General features: G+C 36.8%; 1 protein-coding gene across 6 annotated transcripts in view; it reads right to left on the bottom strand.

The window, feature by feature from the left end:
- Positions 1-9,807, bottom strand: part of ERBB4 (erb-b2 receptor tyrosine kinase 4) — a 1,106,505-nt gene that overhangs the window by 935,235 nt on the left and 161,463 nt on the right. The gene's annotated exons all lie outside the window — the stretch shown is intronic.

Genomic DNA, 9,807 nt, shown 5'->3' with positions numbered 1-9,807 from the left:
GCCAAACCGCTGCGCCACCCAGGGATCCCCTCCCTTACTACTTTAAAACAAGTTTAATGTGAGTTTTCTCCTTAGATTTTTCTTTTTACATTTTTTTAAAAAATTTTAATAAAGTTAGCCAACATACAGCGTAGTAACGATTTCAGGAGTAAAATTTAGTGATTCATCACTTATATAAAACACCCACTGATCACACCAACATATGCCTTCCTTAATACCCATCACCCATTTAACATGTCCCTTCTCCCGTCCAGTATCCTCAAGTTTGTTCTCTATAGTTAAGAGTCTCTTATGGTTTGCTTCCCTCTCTGTTTTTATCTAATTTAATTTTTTCCTTCTCTTCTCCTGTGTTCATCTGTTTGTTTTTAAAATTCTACATAGCAGTAAAATGATTTGTGTCTCTGATTTATTTCTTTTAGCATAATATATTAGAGTTCCATTCACATTGTTGCAAATGGCAAAATTTCATTCTTTTGATGGCTGAGTAATATTCCATTGTATATAATATATACCACATCTTTTTTATCTCCATTCATCAATCAATGGAAATTTGGGCTCTTTCTATAATTTGGATATCATTGATAGTGCTGCTATAAACATTGGGATGCGTGTGCCCCTTTGAACCAGCACTTTTGTATCCTTTGGATACAAATACCTAGTAGTGTATTGCTGGGTTGTAGGGTAGTCTATTTTTAACTTTTTGAGGAACCTCTATACTATTTTCCAAAGTAGTTGTACCAGTTTGCATTCCCACCAACAGTGGCAGAAGTGTTCCCCTTTCCCTGCATCCTTGCCAACATCTATTTTTTTCCTGAATTGTTAATTTTAGCCATTCTGACAGGCATGAGGTGATATCTCATCATGATTGGATTTGTATTTTCCTGATGATAAGTGACATTCAGCATTTTTCATTTATTTGTTAGCCATGTGTAGGTCTTCTTTGTAGAATTCATGACTTCTGCCCATTTCTTAACTGGATTATTTATTTTTGAGGTGTTGAGTTTGACGAGTTCTTTATAGACTCTGGATACAAGCCCTTTATCTGATACACAATTTGCTAATATATTTTCCCATTCCATAGGTTGTCTCTCAGTTTTGTTGATCATTTCCTTCAAAGTGCAGAAGTTATCTTAATGAGATCCCAATAACTCATTTTTGCTTGTGTTTCCCTTGTCTCCAGAGATGTGTCTAGTAAGAAGTTGCTGTAGGCAAGGTCAAAGAGGTTGTTGCCTGTGTTGTCCTCTAGGATTTTGGTGGTTTCCTATCTTACATTTAGGTCTTTCACCCATTTTTTTAAAAAAAGATTTTATTTATTTATTCATGAGAGACACAGAGAGAAAGGCAGAGACGTAGGCAGAGGGAGAAGCAGGCTTCACGCAGGGAGCCCAATGTGGGACTCGGTCCCACATCTCTGGGATCTTGCCCTGAGCCAAAGGTAGACGCTCAACCGCTGAGCCACCCAGGCATCCCAAGTCTTTCATCCATTTTAAATTTAGTTTTGTGTATGGTATAAGTAGTCCAGTTTAATTCTTCTATAGGTTGCTGTCCAATTTTCCCAAATACAATTTGTTAAAGAGATTATCTCTTTTTCATCGGATGTTCCCTCCTGCTTTGTGGAAGATTAGTTGATAATTTGGTTGTGGGTTCATTTCTGGGTTCTCTATTCTATCTCATTGTTCTATGTGTCTGTTTTTGTGCCAGTACTATACTGTCTTGATGATCACAGCTTTGTAATACAGCTTGAAGTCTGAGATTGTGATGCATATCACTTTGCTTTTCTTCTTAACATTATTTTGCCTACAGGGTGTTTCCTGGTTCCATATAAATTTTAGGAATGTCTACTCTAGCTCTGTGAAATATGCTGTTGTTTTGATCAGGGCTGCACTGAATGTGTAGATTGCTTTGGGTAGTATAAACATTTTAACAATATTCGTTCTTCCAATCCACAAGCATGGAATGTTTTCCCATTTCTTTATGTCTTCTTCAATTTCCATATGTATTCTATTGTTTTCAGCACATAGATCTCTTACCTCTTTGGTTACGTTCACTCCTAAGAATCTTATGGCTTTTGGTGCAATTGTAAATTGGATCAACTCCTTGATTTTTCTTTCTGCTGTTTCATTGTCAGTACACAGAAATGCAACAGATTTCTGTACTTTGATTTTATATCCGGCAACTTTGCTGAATTCATGTGTTGATTCTAACAGTTTTTTGGTGGAGTCTTTCAGGTTTTCTACTGAGTATCATGTTGTTTGCAAATAGTGAAAGTCTGACTTCTCTTCCTTGTTGATTTGTATGCCTTTTATTTCTTTCATTGTCTGACTGCTGAGGCTAAGACAGCCAGTACTATATTGAACAATAGTGGTGCCAGTGCACATCCCTGTCATGTTCCTGGCATTAATGGAAAAGCTCTCAATTTTTCCCCATTGAGGATGATATTAGTTATGAGTCTTTCATACATGGCATTTATGATGTTGAGGTATATTTCTTCTATCCCTACTTTCTTGAGGGCTTTTATCAAGAAAAGATTATTTTGTCAAATAATTTTTGACAGATTAGTAGATGTGAACCACCCCCACAGTCCAGGAATAGCTCCCACTTGGTCATGGTGAATAATCAATGTATTAAATGTATTTTTACATTTAATGTATTGTTGGATTTAATCAGCCAGTAACTTGCTGAGAAGTTTTCCATCCATGTTCATTAGGGATATAGGTCTGTAATTCTGTTTAGTGGTATCTTTACCTGTTCTTGGAACCAAGACAATGATGGCCTTACAGAATAAGCATGGAAGTTTTCCTTCCATTTCTAATTTTTTGGAACAGCTTCAGCAGAATAGGTATTTGGGAGCCCAGATGGTGCAGTTGGCTGAGCATCTGACTCTTGGTTTCAGCTCAAGTCATGGTCTCAGGGTTTTGAGATCCAACGTTGTGTGGCTCCATGCTCAGCAGAGTCTGCTTGAGTTTCTCCCTTTCCCTCTGCCCTTCCCACCACTCACACACATGCATGTGTGTGAAACAATGGCTTTGAATGACACACTGAACCAGTGTGTCTCCCTCTCTCTCTCTCTCAGAATAGATATTAATTTAAGTGTTTGGTAGGATTCCCCTGGGAAGCCATTTAGCCCTGGACTCTTGTTTCCTGGGAGATTTTTGATTACTGGTTCAATTTGTTTGCTGGTTATATGTCTGTTCAAATTTTCAGTTTCTTCCTATTCCAGGTAGTTTATATGTTTCTAGAAATTTATCCATTTCTTCCAGATTGCCCATTGTTGGCATATAATTGCTCATAATATTCTCTTATAATTGTTTGTATTTTAGGGCAACAGGGTGACTCCATTGGTTAAGCATTTAACTCTTGGTTTCGGCTCAGGTAATGATCTCAGGGTTGTGTGATCAAGGCCCATGTGGCCCTGTGCTCAGTGGGGAGTCTTGAGATTCTCCCTCTCATTCTCTGCCTCTCCTCCCCTCAAATGAATAAATAAGTCTTTACAAAAAAAAGCAGTAATTGTTTGTATTTCTACAATGTTGGTTGTTACCTCTCCTGCTTCAGTTGTGATTTTATTTATTTGGGTACTTTCTCTTTTCTTTTTGATAAGTCTGGCTAGCAGTTTACATATTTTGTTAATTCTTTCAAAGAACCAGCTGCTAGTTTTGCTGATCTGGTATGTATTTTTTTTAATAACACTAATTTCTGTTCTACTCTTAATTGTTTCCCTTCTTCTGCTGTTTCTAGGCTTTACTTGCTGTTCTTTTTTCAGCTCCTTTAGATGTAAGGTTAGGTTGTGTATTTGAGACTATTCTTGTTTCATAAGTAAGGCCTGTATTGCTATGTTTCCCTCTTATGATCACCTTTGTTCCACCCCAAAGGTTTTGAACTGTCTTGTTTTCATTTTCATTTTGCTTTCATGTATTTTTTTATTCTTAATTTCCTGGTTAATTCATTCATAACCTCCCTGTATTTGTCGTCTTTCCAAAATTTTTCTTGTGGTTGATTTCAAGTTTCATAGTGTTGTGGTCTGAAAATATGCATGGTAGGATCTCAATCTTTTTGTACCTATTGAAGTCTGATTTATGACCCAGTATGTGATCTATTCTGGAGAATGATTCATGTGCACTCAAAAATAATGTGTATTCTGCTGCTTTAGGATGAAATGCTCTGAATATATCTGTGAAGTCCATCTGGTTCAGTGTGTCATTCAAAGCCATTGTTTCCTTGTTGATCTTCTGTTTACATGATCTGTCCATTGCTCTGAGTGGGGTGTTAAAGTCCCCTACTATTATTGTATTATTTTCAATGATATTCTGCTTGCTATTAATTGATTTATATATTTGACTGCTCCCAAGTTGTGGTGACAAATAGTTACAGTCTTTAGATTTTCTTTTTGGATAGACCCCTTTATTATGATACAGTGTCTTTCTTCATCTCTTAACAGTTTTTGACTTAAAATCTAGTTTCTCCAATAGAAGTATGGCTACTCCAGCTTTCTTTTGGTGTTCATTAGCAGGATAGATGGTTCTCCACCCCTTCAATTTCTATCTGGAGGGGTCTGGATCTAAAATGAGTTTCTTATGAGCAATATATTGATGGATCTTACTGGGTTTTTTTATATTTTATTTATTTATTTATTTATTCGTGAGAGACAGACAGAGAGAGAGGCAGAGATAAGCAGAGGGAGAGGCAGGCTCCATGCAGGAAGCCTGATGGGGGATTCGATCCCAGGACTCTGGGATCATGCTCTGAGCCAAAGGCAGACACTAACCACTGAGCCACCCAGGTGTCCCTGGGTCTTACTGTTTTAATCCATTTTGATACCCTGTGCCTTTTAATTGGAGCAATGAGTGCTTACATTCAGCGTAATTATCAATAAATATGAATTTAGTGTCACTGTATGACCTATAAAGTCACAGTTCCTATAGATTGTCTCCATTCCCTTCTAGTCTTTGTTGCTTTTGTTCTCTCTTTCCCACTCAAAGGGTCCCCTTTAATTTTTCTTGCAGAGCTGGTTTAGTCACTAACTTTTAGTTTTTATTTGTCTTGGAAACTCTTTATCTCTTCTCTATTCTGAATGAAAGCCTTGCTATAAATACAGTATACTTGGCTGCATGTTTTTCTCATTCAGCATGTAAATATACCCTGCACTCTCTTCTGGCCTACCATGTTTCTGTGGACATGTCTACTGCTAATCTTAGGTGTCTACCCTTGTAGGTTAAGGACCTTTAATCCCTAGCTACTTTCAGAATTCTCTCTTTATCTTTGGTATCTTACAAGTTTCACTATGATATGTTTTGGTGTTGATCTGTTTTTGCTGATTTTGAGGGGAGTTCTCTGTGCCTCTTGGACTTAAATACTTGTTTCTTTCCCCAGATTAGGGAAGTTCCCAGCTATAATTTGTTCAAATAAATCTTCTGCCCCCTTTTCTCTTCTTCTACTGAGACTCCTATGATACAGATATTATTGCACTTTGTGGAATTGCTGAGTTCCCTAAATCTATATTATCTAATAGTTTTCTTTCCCTCTTCTTTTCAGCTTTATTATTTTCCATAATTTTATCTTCTATATCATCTATTTGATCCTCTGCTTTTTCCATCCTTGAAGTGATTACATGCAATACGTTTTGCATCTCAAGCATAGCCTTTGTTATTTTGGCCTGACTAGGTTTTAGGTGTTTTATATCTCCAACAAGGGTTACTCTGGTGTCCCCTATGCTTCTTGCAAGCCCAGCTAGTAGTCTTATGACTACTGTTCTAAATTCTTTTTCAGATATGTTGCTTATATCTGTTTTGAGCAAATCCCTATCTGTAATTTCTTCTTGACTTTTCTTTTGGTGAGAATTCCTCCATTGTGTCATTATATCTAGGTTTCTGTCTTTTGTGTATTATGAAAGCTTGTTATGTTTCCTATTCCTGACAGTAATACTACAATAAGAAGGGGTCATACAATGCCTATGGCCTGGCACTTCAAGAAATGTTTCTGTGTGCACTCTGCTGCTGTCTTTTGGCTGTTCTTTCCCATAGGTCAGTCCTCTACCATCCTTTAACTACTGTCCTTTGATTCAGATAAGTCGGATTAAAAGAATGAACAAAGAAAGGAGGAAAGAAAGAAAAGAAAAGAAAAGAAAAGGTTAAAAGAGGTCTGATCCAAGAAAAAAGCAAAAGGAATAAAAAAGCAAACAAAAATTATAAGCCTGATTCCACAGAAAAAGAAAGAAAGAAAAAAAGAAAAACAATGAAGAAAAAAAAGCCTGATCCCCAAAAAAATGAGAAAAGGAAACAAAGGAACAAAAAATTATGTCTGATTCCAAAGAAAATAATTTAAAAAAATAAAATTAAATTAAAAATAAATTAAGATAAAGAAAGAAAGCCTGGTCCTATTTCCACCAGACCTGAAGCTGGTGCTTTGGAGTACTGCTTAGTAGACTTGGTACATGTTGGGGGCCTGTGCTAGTAAAGATATCCCTATTAAGTGCAGGGATGGAGGTTTGGTGTAAATGACTCCGGTCTCCACTGGAAGCACTGTATTTCTCTCTGAAGTCCAACCATTCTGGTGGTCAGGGGGTGGAAGATGGTGTAACCCACCCTCTCCTCCCTGGGGAGGGGAAATCATGGCAACTGCTATTCAGAAGACCCTCACAGAAAAGCAAACAATCTCCTCTCCTGTGTCCCAAGTTTTCATCAGATCCCTACTCTCAACCTATCTATGCCTGCCTGAAGGTATGCCCAGTACCACAATTCTCCTGTGTTTCATCTCTGGCCAGAGGATGGGATTCAAAACTCCAAATCTTAAACGACCTGGCAAAGCACGGACCTGCTACCATCCCCCAGAGGAGAACCTCACAGCACTGCGCCTATCACTGTTCTGCCTCACAAAGCAGTTTCACACCTGTGTAGGTGTCTGGGGTCTATGATAAGGCAAAGCAAAAAGCTGGGACCAGGTTATTTGTCCTCTGCACACACCTCTGTCCCCTCCTGTTGAATGGCCTCTCAATAGTTCCCAGCAGGCCTTTTGTCCTCAAAGAGGCAAAATACCCTCTTCCAAATGTACTCTAGGGAGGGGACATTCTCTTCCAGTGCAACTCAGGAAATCCCCATTGACAGTGTCTTATTTGAAACCTACATGGTACTCTCTCTCTTTCTGACTTCTAAGAAAAGGGCTCCCTCCCCTTTGGAGCACCTCGGCTTTTCTCTCCCCCAATTCATGTCTCCAAATCTTGTTCTGCCATGTTCTCTTCCTCCAATTGTGCAGATAAAATTCTTAATCCTCAGATAAATTTCCTAGTTGTTCAAAATGATCTGATGTTGTTCTGTGTTCAAGGGATGAGGCAAGCTGAGGGTCCCCCTTATACTCTGTCATCTAAATTCCTTCCCTTTCTCTTTAGCTTTTAAGGTCTTCAAAATCTGACTACACTCTTCCTAGCTATCTAAATATTCTCTGCTCTATGCAACCTAGTTTTCTTATTATCTCAAATACTTGCAAATGCTCAATCTGTGGTTTTTGCATATTCATTTTCCATTGCCTACATTCATCTTAATTTCCTTCTAACTACTTCATTTAATTAAACATAGATCACCCATTATACATAATCTTTTAATGTCCAATACAAATTCTACTGTCTTCATCCAGTCTTTCCTGATTACACCGGCACTCACTCATTTGTGACCATCATTGCTGATAATTTCAATAACTACCCTTTCTGGAATGTCTATTATTGCCACGTAGCCAGTTAAACAATTGACATACATTATTCCTTTTCTTCTTCTCAACACTTCTGTGAGGTATTATAATTCCAATTATACAAATGATGAACTTGAATCTCAGAGCCCTCATAACATTTAGTTTAAAATACAGAAGTAGCACTAGATCTGTATTGATTTGTGTGGGTCACTATTACTCAGTGTCCCAAATTAGATTCTGAGTGCTTTAAGGACAGAAAACATGGCTTATTTTTCTGTTTCCCTTTAGTACTCAACATTATACTGAACACTAAAAGGTCATCAATCAAATTTAGTTGATTAATACATTAAATGTTACAGAGTATAAAATTCTGGTTGCTTAGGCCATACAAGTCAGACTTTGCTACCACAAAAAGTCTCACTTTGAGCTAAGAGGTCCCTTCTCTTTACTCCACTTAGCAAGAAGGAAAAATAAATGCATGAAAGAGATAAAGTATTAAGTGGGCAAAAAAATACAGTTTGTGTAAACAAAGGGAAACTTAAAACTTAGTAGCAAGGTGGTTTTACTATATATTTTTTTTTACTATGAAATAAGATAGTAATAGTATATAAAATATATTAAAGGGTTTTTTTTATCATTATTTTAGAGAGAGAGAGAGAGAGATTGAGCAGGGGCGGGAGCAGAGGGAGAGAGATAAGCAGACTCTGCACTAAGCACAGAGCTTGACATGGGGCTTGATCCAATGACCCTGAGATCATGACCTGAACAAAAATCAAGAGTTAGATGCTTCACCAACTAAGCCATCCAAGCATCCTGACAATATTTAAAAATTATATTAAGTGTTCTAACTTTAAAATATTAGAAATGCAATATTGGTACAGACTAGAATACCTGGGCCTTCATCTGTGATGCTGGAGAGCCTGGAGCTTATGAGAACCAGATGGCAATAAGCCAAGTTTGAGCTGAATCCTCAACCACTAAATCCTCTCTTTGGTCCCCTTTCTCCTCACTTTATGAATAATATATTTGGTTAATAACAGGGAAAGCAGACATAAAAGATAGCTATGTCCTTTCTTTTCTGTCAATTATTTACAATCTTCAGAGGCTCATGGATGTAAATTGAATTTAAATTTATCAGATTACCACTAAATCATTTGATTTTGTTATAAATAAAAGTGTGAAACTACAGCACAATCGATTTGATTCAATGTGTAGGACTTTACTCATAGAGAACAAAAAAAACCGCATGTTGACCTTGATCCTACAGCAATCCTATAGCAAGTTTCCTTCACCTGGCTTCAATGGCCTGCTGTGTTAGGATGAGTGATGCATCTCTGCATCACTAGCATCACTCACTAGAGCTATGGCTACTTGCAGTTCTCTGTACACTACATCTTATTTTCTACCCCTACGGTACATGTTCACCCCTTGTCTAGAATGGCTTGTTCACCCAGTCACTGCTCAAGACACGTTTAGCTCTAAACTAAACAGCAAAACAAAAACAAAAACAGTAATTGATATTGACAGTAGCAGAAGAAGCTTCCAAAGTTAATGCTATTAAAACAATATTTTGGGGGCTGGATAATTAAAAAGATGTAAATGATAGTGATGATAATTGCTGTTGACAATACTAAATAATATTTATTAAGTGATAGTATATCCCAGACTCCCTGTTGAAGGTCTTATTACATTACCTGATGTAACACCAAACACAGACACAGTAAGGTAGATATTATATTATCTACTTTTTAGCAACTGGAAAACAAGAATAGTTTACTTAACTTGTTTAATTGTATACATTTAGTTAATGTAACAGAGCTCAACTTGAATTCAGTTACAACTAATTTAAATACTATAGCGTGAAGAGAGCACTATTCAAAATACTTACAATGCCTTTGTCACATTATTAATCAAATTATAGTAATGAATGTTTCTAGAAAATGTCTTATTATTTTTTTTTCACAGTCAATAAACTGAGGATAAATCCACAATAGTAAATAATAAGTTTTCATTATCAGTATATGCTGTTTTATTTACTCAAAAATGATTCCACGATTTTTATAGCACTTTTTAAAGATTAAACGAAATAATCAAGAATAAAAGTACTAAGAATGATTTTGCAGTAGTTTAAAT

Source organism: Canis aureus, chromosome 36, assembly GCF_053574225.1.
Source record: "Canis aureus isolate CA01 chromosome 36, VMU_Caureus_v.1.0, whole genome shotgun sequence".
Lineage (NCBI taxonomy): Eukaryota > Metazoa > Chordata > Mammalia > Carnivora > Canidae > Canis > Canis aureus.
This window is presented reverse-complemented; position numbering and strand designations above follow the sequence as displayed.